Source organism: Misgurnus anguillicaudatus, chromosome 3 (genome assembly GCF_027580225.2).
Source record: "Misgurnus anguillicaudatus chromosome 3, ASM2758022v2, whole genome shotgun sequence".
Classification (NCBI taxonomy): Eukaryota; Metazoa; Chordata; class Actinopteri; order Cypriniformes; family Cobitidae; genus Misgurnus; species Misgurnus anguillicaudatus.
This window is the reverse complement of record NC_073339.2, coordinates 7,220,911-7,233,220: the sequence shown is the minus strand read 5'-3', so window position 1 is coordinate 7,233,220 and position 12,310 is coordinate 7,220,911.

Below are 12,310 nucleotides of genomic sequence, written 5' to 3'. Positions count from 1 at the left end.
GGCAGTCACTCCTAAAACTTGATGTTTTTATTATCCGAGGCATAACAAAGAGAAAATGTTAGGCTTGGGTGTTGCAATTTGAAGTGTATTAATAATATTCTTGCCTTATTCAGTCCGCCGCTGTGTTGGTTTCGTGCCGATGCTGTGAGGGATGGAGTGTACGCTTTGAACCTGTTGTTTTGTACCGGGATGCTGGTCATTTAGCCATGAAAGCATAACAGGTGCATCGTTTTGCAGGTTTCCACAGGACAGGAACCTCAGAAATCATGGATTGTTAAATGGACACTCCACTTTTTTTGAAAATATACTCATTTTCCAGCTTCCCTAGAGTTTAACATTTGATTTTACTGTTTTGGAAACCATCCAGCTGATCTCCGGATCTGGCGATACCAATTTTAGCATAGCTTAGCATAATCCATTGAATCTGATTAGACCATTAGCGTCGTGCTAAAAATAACCAAAGAGTTTCAATATTTTTCCTATTTAAAACTTGACTCTTCTGTAGTTACACCGTGTACTGAGACAGACGGAAAATTAAAAGTTGTGATTTTCTAGGCTGATATGGCTAGGAACTATACTCTCATTCTGGTGTAATAATCAAGGACTTAAAGGCGCTCTAAGCGAATTGACGCGTTTTAGACCATAAAACATTTTTTGTTACATACAGCAAACATCTCCTCACTATCTGCTTGCTGCCTGTCCGCTGATCAAACTGTAAAAAAACACAATCTCTGTAGACAGCTCAGGCTCGACAAACGGCAATATCAACATAGTGGCCAAACCTAGCACAACAAAACATAACAAAGTGTTCCAGCCAATAAACGACAAGAAGGATTTGGGGGTGGGGCGCGTTCATGAAAGCACGGACGGTCGAGGGAGGGGGAGGCATTAGCTACGCTCAGTTTGTTTGAAAACAGTTTAAACATCAACAGGAAGTGATATCGCACATTATTCGCTTAGAGAGCCTTTAATTGTAACATGGCTGCAGGAGGCGCAATGATATTACGCACTACCCAAAAATAGTCCCCTTAGTAACTTTCAATGGCAGGGGACTATTTTCGGCTGCTTCGTAAATTTGTGTTATTTTAACTTTTTACATTTTTTATAGAATTTAATCATTTCTTTTAAGTTCAATTTACTAAGGCACAGAATCATTTTTTCAGTGTTGAATAAACGGAAGCAGGATTGATTTCTAACTAAATAACATTTGTACACAACTTTATGGGTTCATATGGGGTTTTACCTCTAACAATACTTGTACCACGAGCTTGTTATCAAGTCAATCACATGACATGTCATTAAGTCAATGTTTATGTCTTGAAAAAACATAGACATACTCTTATGTTCTACTGTATACAAACTGGAGATGTATACTATAAAATATTGTATTGTTGCACTATATTAGTGTTTTAAAGAAAAGTAATTATGCTTACAACATGAAAAATTAGCGATTAGCTAACAGGCTAATATCTAAAACAGATATCATATTATGTACACAATGCGCTATTATCATCTTAAATTAGGTGATATGTCCCTTCTAATTTTAACAATCCATGACTTCTGAGGTTCTTTGTCCGGTGGAAATGTGTAAAATGATGTATTTTCTGTGTTTTGGTGGCTGAATGACCAGCATCCTGATACAAAATAATGGGTTTAAAATGCATGCATTGGACATCCATCCCTCACAGCCTTGGTTTGGAAACAACATGTTGGCGGACTTATTATGGCGTATGGTAAACGTGTTTAGCTCTTTGATTTACCCATAATGCATTTTGCTTGCTCAGAAGATTATTAGATTGAAATTTGTCTGAAAGTTTAAGCACACTGATATTTTTAAAGAGTAAATGGTTGTTAGCTTTGTATTTCGCCTAATGGAAAGTGTCTGCTAAATAACTATTTTAATATAAATGGATTTATTTTTCTAGAAAAATTAACAGATGACATAAAGTAAGATATATAGATTAAACATACAGGCCTTTTTAAATATTTATTTCCATTTCATTGACCTGTTTTTGTGATAAGGAGTATACACGGTCTCAGTTTCTGCAAACTGTCGTGGACACAAGAGAATGTTTAATACAGTAAACCAAAGCTTAAGTGTTTTATTTATTATTTGCATTATTTACACATTGCAAAATATTTTGGACGTTAGGCAAACTTGCATATTTTAAGTTACACATTTAAGTGTATAAGATAATTCTTTATGCCTACTCTTAATTTAAGTATTTATCTTAATGGATGTAAAAGTATGCAGAATGCTTTTCGGTTTAGTCTGTATACTGTTGAGTCACGAAGGATGATGCTGGGGTTTGTGATCCTAATATAAATAATGTTTGATGTGCAAAGCTTGTGCCGTGTTATTTTAAACATTTCAGCCAAAAAAAGCACACGTTTGCAGATTTATTTGAGTGTAAGTGTCTGGCATGTATAAAACTTGTTTAAAGGTGACTTATACCTGATGGTCTGTTTAAATACTCGATTCTGATTGGCTGGAAGGTGTGCAGAACTACGCATCGGGTGGTTCTTCGCCTCTACGTCGTGCATTAAAACCCTTTAATGCATGGCCGTGGATTATCCCTTTCATATCATTTTCTGCAAGCATGTGAGAAATAGGTCATTAAAATTTGGCTCCCCTTGTGATGTCAGAAGGGGATCATCTTATAGTAATACCGCCCCTTAATCTGCACTATCCAATCACGGCACTGCCATTGTGCAGAGAGAGAGAAAGAGAGAATAATTGACAGCACAATTGAGTTTAAATTTCAACAAACCACCATTATGGTGATCAGTGTTTGCATTTCATCAGCTCATTTGCATTTTAAAGGACACACCCAAAACGTCACAGTTTTGCTCACACCGACAAAGTAGCCATTTTAACATGATATAATAAATTATCTATGGGATATTTTGAGCTAAAACTTACACACTCTGGGGACACCAAAGACTTAGTTTACATCTTTAAAAAAGTCTTGTGAAATGTACCCTTTAAAAAGATTTGATGATTTTGAACTTACTGTATTAAGGGATGGTTCACCCAAAAATGAAAATCATTTCATCATTTACTCACCCTCAAGTTGTTTCATACCTGTATACATTTCTTTTTGCTGAACACAAATGAAGATGTTTGAAGCAATGTTTGCAACTAAAACACCATTGAGTATTTTGTTTTCCTACTGTTGAAGTCAATGATGCTTATGCTTCGTGCTCGGTTAAAAATCAGAACAAAGAAATGTTTACAGGTTTTAAACAACTTGAGGGTGTGTAGATAGTGACAGAATTTTCATTTTTGGGTAAACTATCCCTTAATGCAGTGTTTTCCAATCTTGGTCCTGATGTACCCCCTCCCGGAATGCTTTGGACGTCTCCTTATTTGAATAACCGGATTTACCTTATCAGCTTGTTATGGAGACATGTTAACCATTCTGGAAGGAGGCTGATGAAATGAATCAGGTGTTTTAAAAATGAGACATCTAAAATCTTTTGGGGAGGGTGCAGAAGTACCAGGATTCAGACATGGCATAAACAATGTGAGTTTATTGGTCACTGTATCTATCTAGACCATCTAGGTGTGAAGCACAGCTTGAAGGGCACATATTATGCAAAATCAATTTTTACAAGATGTTTGGACATAAATGTGTATGGCAGTGTGTGAACACAACAACACTACAATGGAAAAGAAATCCACCCTCTCCTTATTTTTTAATCCCCATTAACTATTTCCCTGCCAGCGTTTTCTTTTTTTAAGTTGCCAGCCAGTGGCATCATTTTTCATGATTTTCACAAAGGTTTAATGCCTTTCAGAAAATGTTCTTCTTTAAACATACAATATATCAAATGAAAGAACAGACCCTCTGCTTTCAAACAAAAAACCTGTTTCATCCTATCTTCATTTTATCACCTCTCAAATATGGGTAGGTTTCTTTAAAAATACTACATTTTGAGCAAAAAGCTGAGATAATTATATTTTTGTGAAGGACTTTTGATAGAGATCAGATGCAGAGCGATCCTCAAAACTTACACGGACATATGCTGTTTGCCCTAGGGTGATACTTCCGGGTTTTATAAATTGGGGAAGGATAATAGTGGTAGGGAAGCGTTTTCTCTTAATTGACGAGTTAACTCGTCAATGGCGGGGAAAGAGTTAAACCAAATCAGTCTCATTAGACATGCTATTTTGATTTTCTTTTTAATGTGATGACACACAAATAAAGCCCCACCCACTGCCACTGACTGACTGGTTAATTTTACCCAAAAGCTTTTCTACATTGCAAAAAATGACTTCTTTACCTAGTATTTTGTCTTGTTTTTAGTATAAATATCTAAAAAGATAAATTTTCTTGAAAATACAATTAATTTTTAGCTTAAAACAAACAGCAAAAAATCTGCCAATGGGGTAAGAACATTTTTCTTCCATTTTTCTTGAATTAAGTGTTTAAGAAAAAAAAACTTATTTCAAGATTTTTTTCTTACCCCATTGGCAGATTTTTAATTTTTTGCTTGTTTTAGGCACAAATTCAATTAAATTTTATATTTTTTGTCTAAAAACTAGATTTATTTTCTTAGGTAATTTTGCTTATCAAGAAAATGCATCTTGATTTAAGAATTGTTTTTATACTTTTATGTACTGAAAACAAGACAAAAATACTAGGTAAGAAAGTAAATGTGTGTAATATTTATATATTATATAATAAATATAATATAAATATACTACTGTCTCAGATTGTAACAGATTGTAACAATTGTCTGCTTTTAAGGGAGTGAGGAGCTGTAGTTTATTTGCATTTAAAGGTACACACATGAGCTTTTTTGCTCTTGAATAGCTCCCAAATAATGGCATTTTGGACATCCTATAATAAATGATCTGTGGGGTATTTTGAGTTGAAACTTCACAGACACATTCAAGGCACACCTGAGACTTATATTAAATCTTGTAAAAATAGGCACAATATTTGCTCTCTAATGTTATCGCTCTGATTCAGACATGGCACAAACAATATGACAATGTCGGTTTATTGGTCACTGCCTGTCCTGTTTAATGTCAGTTTATTAAAGGGGTCATACTTCCGTAGTTTATACTTCCTTTAATTCTTAATTTCCGGAGCTGCTTTTTTTGCATCAAAAACACAACATCCTCTTTTGACCCTTAGAGACTTTTTATTTGGAAACAATGAGGTGAGCTCACAAGCTTTTTAGCATGAAATGGGCAATGACTTAACCCTCTATTGGTCCTTGGGGTCTATTTGACCCCAAACGACATTTCATTAGTTAAAAAAAAGGTTCCCTTCATCTCAGAGATATAAAATTTTGTAACTTTTCCTAAATAATTTATCTAAACAAACATACAAAAAAAAAACTCGGCTTGATTCAGTTGTTTTGAAGGAATGTAAAAAATTATTAATCTGGTTTTTGCAACATTAACCCAATTGAAAATTGAATGGGAAATGCTATTTTTTTAAAATATTTTTTAATTTGTCAAAAAAATATAAATAAATCCAGCATAAATCAGAAAATTTCCAAACAGAAATGCCCTGGTACTTGTGCACAAATGCAATGTAGAGAACACATGCTCACACAAACACATACAAACACACACACAGGTATGACTGCTACAGAGAGTATTTGTATAGAATTTGGCAAATAAAGTCAGTCAAAAAAGATATAAAGGGGTGTGACCAAATGCATGCACATGTACACTCGCACACACACACACACATGCTCCATCTCACACATAGCATTTTGTAAAAACAGACATTTCAAAATGCATAAAATAACTACAAAAAAATCTACTATTTGAAATAACATTTATTTTTAATGTCCTTTCTAATGTTTATATTTACAAAATGTATCACTAAAGTAGTGATGTGAGCAGTTGGCCATATCCAGTAAAATGAATGGCTTTCTATGGCCCTCTGCTGGTCAAAGTTATTTTTTTCTTAAACGGTAATTCTTTTAGGTTTATCTCTAACCAGCAAAAGGTACACCTAACACATAGATCAATATCCAGAAACAATTTAAATTAAATTTGGATAATCATTTAAGTGATTTTTTTTATTTAAAAAAATGCAAGCTAATGGTGTAGTTAAGGATTTTTATGTTAAATGGGTACAAAAGTAGTTCAAATCTCTCAAAACACAGCTTTATTGTATAGATGAGAAGTAAACAAAAAAAAAGATATATTATTTGTATTTATTGAAAATGTATATTTTTCTTACAATTATGCTTTCAATTTTGTGGTCATATAGACCTCAAGGGCCAGTCGTGTAAACAGAAAACTAGGACCATTTGATTGTTAATAGAGATTTCAATCAATGTTTTTTAATGTTTTGATTTATAATACATCAGTATTTGTTCGGAAATGACCTCTTTACAGGAACTGATTATTTATGTCTATTACTAGACAGTATTGTCAGGAGCATTGTGTTTGTTTACCTGTACTTTATCTTGTTAAGTAAATCCGTGAATGGTTTGTCGTACACTGGACCTGACAGGCTTGATGTAAAGATGGCTTTATCGAGCACATTATTTATTTATTTATTTTCTGTACATTTAGCATTTTGGTGGATACTCTTCCATAAAGTTTTTGACCACTTTTTCATTGGGTTGCCATGAAATATTGTAGTAAAAGTTTCCTTTATCAATAAAAAAAATCTATGTAGGTCATCTATTTTGTCGAAAGTCACTGTCCTCAATAACTTCAAATACCATTCACATATAATTCTGGCCCAAGCTCTGGGAGTTTCATCTCTTTACCTTTTTTCATCTCTTTACCTTTTCTAAACTTTATATCACGTACTTCTGTGTGGGCCAAATCAATTATTCTTGGATATAACAACACACCACAGCACTTTATCTCACTCCAGAGGAAGCACAATCTGTTTTGATAATCTAGACAGGGGAAATGTTTGTGTCCCCTTTTGAAATTTATGAAGGGTGGACACTGTAAGTTTAATTGTGAGTTATTATTGTGTTTTTTCTTCACAGTATTGCTGTTTTGTGTAGGAGTACAATTTAAAAATATTCACAAAGTAGATATACAAATAAAATGCAGTACAAAAAATGAAATACAGAGTGCTCATTTTGCTTTCATTTTGAAATATATTTTAACAAATCACTTTTGTGTACGTTTTTAAGTGTTATGAATCAGCCAAGAGGGGAGTATACAAAAATAACCAATACCTTGTGTACAGTAGGTTTACCTTTTACCTTTTGCCTATAAACATTTGTCAAGGTTAATCTGTTGTGCACTAAATATGTGATCTGTAAACATTTGTTCCAGTCCATCTATTCCTAAAGCAAACAAATATAGTTATTGTCCAAATAATGCTATTCATTAACTCAAAACAGCCTTATTCATTATGTGTAATTGTAAATGTGTATTTTTGCACAACCAATCTGGATACAATTGCATTGATTCAGCTAAAAGCGTGTGTTAAAGGTGATACTATTGTTTTTTATTGCCCCTGTATAAGAGGGGTACAGCAAGAATCTTTACTATTACTTACACTTTGAGTGATTTGAAACAGTGCATACTCCTAAAGCATTACATTTAGTTTGTAAATTGCCTTAGCAATTAAAAGACACACAGTCATATGTGTAAAGAGAATATAGGAGAGGACTTAAGACGTAACCTTGTGGTACTCCTGTACCTTGGAGGTGACCTGGCTCACTTTCACAAGAGGAAGTCCAAAACCCAATTTAGACCAAGGTCCCTGATTTACATTTCACTAGTTGTATATGCAACTCTGTATGTCATAAATAAATATCTGGATTTTAAGGGTTTATTTTATGCACTTTCATGGTACACAAAGGTGAAACAGTTGTCACTAGGGCAATACCTTTTTAAAAAGTACACCTAAAAGGTACATGTTGGTACCTCTAATGTACACCCTGGTACCTTGAAGGTACATAGTATCTGTACATAAATGGTACATATTAGGACCTTTTAAAAAAGGAACCGTCCCAATGACAAAAAAAGTACAACTTTTGTAACTTTTTTTCTGAGAGTGTGGGATTATTAAACAGAGGTGCGCTATTAATTTATAGGAGGGACATGACCCATATATACTGTATGAAGCCCAGAATACAAAAACAAAACATACATTTCGAAAAATGTACAAACATTACTATTTTTGCAATTCTGTTTGGGGCACAGAAATTACAACCTTCAATTTTATGATTCAATGGCTGTTTAACTTTAGCAGCAATGCTCAATTGCACGGTGCAGCAGCGTTTCTAAGCAACGCAAAGTGTATAGATCTTCATTTCCAAATGTCATTCAGTTGACATCTGGTGCAGGAACTGATAAGAGCAATGATAACGCTTAGTCAATAGAACCCACCATGTCTGACACAATATTTCCATGGTGCGCCGGCACACCTATTCGATTCTGGCTTACCAATTTATGGCTGGGCACTGGACCTATTATCACCTTGTACCCTAGCTGAATGTATTAACCTTGTAGAAGGAAAACAGGACGACACACAGCACATTAAGAAAACATGCCAAACAAGTCAGTTTGTAAGTTGTATGGACTAGAGAAGTCATACAGGTTTACAAAAACAAGGTGAGTAAATGATAACAGAATTTTCAATTTGGGGCAAACGTTCTTGACAACCATTACATAAGCACCTCACTCTTATAGTTTACAGGTAGGCTTTCATTTGTAATACCCTGAGAATCTCTGTGCACAGGCTGTGCTAACCCAAAAGCATGGCCTCAATTTCTGACCCATTCCTTATTATAGCCTTCAGTTAGATCCTACCACGCCATACTCACGCTCTCTAAGAGAAAACATCACATTGGATTAGACTGTGGTTAGGTATGTTTCTGACATCAGATTAGATCTCTTGTTTAACTGAATGAAAATCGGATTGATCATTCATCAACGTTTTGTGGTGAATGTTGATAATGCTTTTTGCATGTGGTTTAAAAGTTATTATGCATGTGGCTCCTGATACATCAGTAGATATCCTGAACCCTACAAGACAGCCACCAAGTGTTGTCATATATTGCTTTTAAATGCAAAAATGTGTTTCTTAAAACTTAAGTCACATGAAATTATTGATTTTTAAAATAAATTGTTCAAAAAACCCCAATATTCTTACACTGTGAACGATATGTCAATTCAACATATATTTTATATTACTTTAACTTAACAAATTAAGTTAAACAATTTCAACTTATAAGTTATAAGTTATGTCAACGTACAAGTCAAAGCTTTAAAAAGTAGGTTAAATTGAATGTCAAAACCAAGTCGTTTCTACAGTATAATGTATTTAATGCTACACTGTCCCCTAGTGGATGCCATTAAAATAATTTGGATGATCTCTTCCACATATTTACTAGGTGTAGTAAAATCTTTCAATAAAGATAAATCACCGTTTTAACAAATTTTATACAGTTATGTAATATCTAAAGCTTTTCAGCTTTGTGTAAATGCACGATTTTTTAATATTATTTTATAATTAGTTTCCCTAATAGCATTCATAATGATATTTTATCATCGTTAGGATCTGTTAAATGCCACAAATAGTTCAGTACGCAAATATTAAAATGAAAAGCTTCATTCTTGTTTAGCATGTAAATTAATGGGTTTAGTTTGTTGTCATTTTGACTAAATCTCATTTTTGTCTGGTGTAAAAGGGGTTTTTCATTTAGCTACGTCCTAAAACATCAGGTCTTCTTGTTTAATATTAACTAGCTGAAAACTTACTGTAACAAGCACTCGGTCTCAGTTAACCTTTAACGGACCCTTTAAACAGTAATATTTAGTTTTTTTATGAGTCATCTAATAGAGAAAGTACAGATTTTAGAGTTTCATTCTTACTAATGTTTCATGTTGTTGTGGTAAACAGACATGAATGGGAAAAGTCAAGAGTAATAAAGAAACCCTTTTGAACAACCCCTAATCTCTAGGTTTTAGATGAGGTCTTTCACCCATGGGAAATTGGAAAAAATCTGTAAATATTTCATTATGACTGATTTTCCCTATAATGACAGATGATACTAAACATGTTGTGCTTTCTCGTGGCTATGTCAGCTGACAAATCAGTTGCATAGCTATTTTAATATCTACCCTATTTACTTCTCTTACAGTATGTGTCTTATTGTGGATCCTGATATGACTTTTCATGGTTTCCATCACCATGTATCATTTCAGGGATTTTCAAACTGTGGGTCAGGAAACTGTGGGTTTTGTCCTATTAATGGCAATGGTTTTGATATCAGGTATTTTAGGATTGCAACTTACATTTAATTCATACAATGACAATGAAAATATAAACTACTCTTTACTTTTTGTATTTCTAAATTTATTTTTTCTGGATATTTCTATAAAAAAATGTTTGGTGTGTTCTGAGATTTTTCAATAAATACACCTAACCTGTCAAATGTGTTAGGAATAATTGACGATGGATCGTTGAATTATTTAAAATTAATGCACACCCAACGTGGTAATGTGGCACGATGTAAAGCGTCACGTGTGTGTGTATTATTTACAAATAATTCAAAATTATACCGCTGTTATCACAGACATTATCCTGGTGGTGATTTAAAGACATTTGATAGGTTAGGTGTGTGTTTATGGAAACATTATCTATGGAACATTTCTCAACCAATCAGAATAAAGCATTCAACAGCCCCGTGGTATATCTTAAAATAACTGTGGTAATTGTGGTAAAAGCTGAATAATTGACTCCAGTCCTTTATATTATTTGAAAATAACCTCGGTGTGCATTACTTTTTAATAATCCAACGGCATGACGTCAATTATTCCTTACCTAAGTGGTTTGCGGAAAAAAAAGTTTGGGAACCACTGCACTGAAAAAAATTATTCATTCAATTATTCATTAAAAATTGAGTAAATTAAATGAATCTTTTTTTTTCAGAACCCTACCAAACCGTATCTGTAGCATAGACATGCTCAACTACTATCGATTTAGTACTAGGATAGTCTCGCGTAGCCAGACCTTCAATACTGAAGGTCTGGTGTTTTTCGCTGCATTTTCTGGACAAATCCCGCCCACGAGCTGTTTGACCGACATGTCAAACAACCAATCACAGTTTGTTTCATCTAGCGTCACGTTTCGGACTCCCCACAATAACGAGCCGGCTGGCAACAATCAGTTATTGAAATAACCAGCCGCAACCGAATAGCATCTAAATAAACAACAATCTGTTTCGACCTCACTCTGACCGTCACTACGGTCTAAAAAGGAATGATCACCTTCGTTCTGCCTATCACCGAGACCATATGTCAACAAAGTCATGTCCATGACCTCCGGAAGCAGAACGACCCGCGTCTATAAATAGCAGAGAATGCTCCCGGTTCAGTCCCCCACCCCGATCGCCCCATACGAGACCGTGAGTAAGAGAATACGTATTCAGGTAAGAAATTCCTGACTGTTTTCTTGTTGCATTCCACTAATTCGCTACCTAAACGGTGCGGGTGCCTTGTGCCCCCGAGAATTGTTGTGGTTTGTGTATTGACTTATTATTTTTAGGTATATACCTTTCATTTAAACTTATATGCACTAGATTTCTGGGTAATTTAAGTTGTTTATCCGTGTGCCTCTACTGCTGTTCGCAGCCGTGGGCTTTGTGCGAGCCCACTAAGTGCGTTCGCGCGCTGGTGTGGGCCGCCATTTTACCTGTGTTTGTATTTACTGCTGTTTTCAGCTGGTATATTGTGTCTGCTGCTAGTGCTATTTTTTGTTGAATTATTTGGTTGGGGGCTGTTTTTTCCAGTACATTATAAACAGCCCTGTTATTATTTTGTTTTCTGTTCACTATTTCAGTCTGTTAGGTGCGTTTACGTGCTGGTGCGGGCTGTGGCAGTATTTCCCCACACCCTATACCCCTGTTCACAGCTGGTAAGGGGTTAGTGTGTGCCTGCTAAGTGCATTCGTGCGCCGGTGCGGGCCATCATAATACTGTGTGTTGTGCTTTTCTGCTCTTAGGTGCTTTTTTTCGCCTTGAGTGGCGGCTACAATCACACTTTTTCCTGCAATACTCCCCTCTGACACACCCTATACCCCTGTTTGCAGCTGGTGGGGCTAGTGTGCGACCGCTAAGTGCATTCGTGCGCTGGTGCGGCCCACCGTATTACCTTGGCGGATTGCTGGAGGAGGACTCCACGCATTATATTGGGATTCTGTGTTGCTGCAATGGCTTCCCACTACTGCAGGATCTGCAACGCCTCCATGAGTTCCAGGGATGGGCACAGGGAGTGCCCCACATGCCTTGGAGCTGCCCACGTGCTGGAAGACGTGGACAATCCCTGTAGTGCAGCCTGCGATCTCTCCAGGGACGA